Source organism: Hippocampus comes, unplaced genomic scaffold (assembly GCF_001891065.2).
Source record: "Hippocampus comes isolate QL1 unplaced genomic scaffold, H_comes_QL1_v1.1 scaffold288, whole genome shotgun sequence".
NCBI lineage: Eukaryota > Metazoa > Chordata > Actinopteri > Syngnathiformes > Syngnathidae > Hippocampus > Hippocampus comes.
Window position 1 is genome coordinate 819 of NW_017805332.1, and position 1,517 is coordinate 2,335.

General features: G+C 29.7%; 1 long non-coding RNA gene across 1 annotated transcript in view; it reads left to right on the forward strand.

Moving 5' to 3' along the window:
- Positions 1-271: 271 nt before the first annotated feature.
- The window catches only part of LOC109516843 (uncharacterized), a 2,583-nt gene continuing 1,337 nt past the window's right edge, over positions 272-1,517 (forward strand). Inside the window, exons 1-2 of the long non-coding RNA XR_002168431.1 lie at positions 272-283; positions 607-613. This is a non-coding gene — a long non-coding RNA (uncharacterized LOC109516843). The remainder of the gene's footprint in view (positions 284-606; positions 614-1,517) is intronic.

Here is a 1,517-nt window from a genome sequence, read left to right on the forward strand (position 1 = left end):
TCCAGGATAGTTTAGTATCTACTATCTATTACTAGTCCAAGAAACTTGTTTTCATAAACTCGTTCTATTTCAATTGAATTTATCTTTATTTTAACTTGGTCTTTAATTGGTCTCGTACCAAAAACAACTAGCTTAGTTTTTGTTAAATTTAAGGATAGTTTATTTCTGCCAAACCAGTTTTTTAATGTGGTTAATTCATTTTCCACAGTTTTCAGGAGTTGTTCCATATTATTTCCAGAGCAGTAAAAGGTTGTGTCATCAGCGAATAGGACACATTTGAATTGTTTTGAAACACTATAGATATCATTTATATATAAAATGAATGGTTTTGGTCCAAGCACTGATCCCTGAGGCACTCCAAGGGTAATCTTCAGTGAGTTGGATTTTTTGTTATTGAACTGCACATACTGATATCTGTTTTCTAAATAACTTTCAATCGATTTATATGCTATGCCTCTGATACCATATCGCTCTAATTTATTCAATAATATAGTATGATCTATTGTATCAAAAGCTTTTTTTAGATCTAGAAAAATCCCAACCGTGAATTCTTTATTGTCTATATTAGTAGCTATTGCTTCCACAAACTCCATTACTGCCATTAAGGGGGTCCGTTTTTCTCTGAAGACATATTGATTTTAACTTAATAGCACGTGTTTATTTATGAAGTTATCAAGTCTGCGAGAAAATATTTTTTCTAATATTTTTGAAAATTGTGGTAGCAATGATATTGGTCTATAATTTGTAAAAAAATATCTTTCTCCACTTTTAAAAATTGGAATGACTTTAGCTGTTTTCATTTTTGATGGAAAAAACACCGGCTTTAAATGACAGGTTGCATATGTATGTAAAAGGTCGCACTACAAATTCTATAATCTGTTTTACTATTGTCATATCAATATTAAAACAGTCAGTTGACTTTTTACTTTTATATGTTTTTACAATATTTAATATTTCATTTTGATTCACAGCAGTAAGAAACATTGTGGAAGAATTTTTTTCTATGTATTTATCGATTTCAAAAGAATTTATTCGATCAGGAAGTTGTTTTGCTAAGTTACTGCCGATATTAACAAAATATTCATTAAATTCCTTTGCTATTTGTGCAGTATCCTCAATAATGGTATTTTTATCTTTCATAAAATACTCCGGATAATTTACTTTTTTAGAGCTATTTCTCATTACATGATTTAAAATTTTCCATATTTCTTGAGTGTTGCTTTTATTTTGCTCTAATAGTGCATGAAAGTGGTCTCTCTTGCTGGTTCTTATAATATTTACTAATTTGTTTTTATAAGTCCTGTATTTTGTTTCAGCTTCTTTGGTTCTGGATTTTAGAAACGACTTGGACAGATTGTTTTTCTTTTTACATGCATTTTCTATTCCTTTTGTTATCCATGGCCTGCTTTGGTCTTTGTACTTTCTAGAGACCTTAATTACTGGGAAATGCTTGTCATATAAGGAAATTATGGTTTACTGAAAGGCGTCAAACGCAGTATTTGGATCTTCATTTGTAT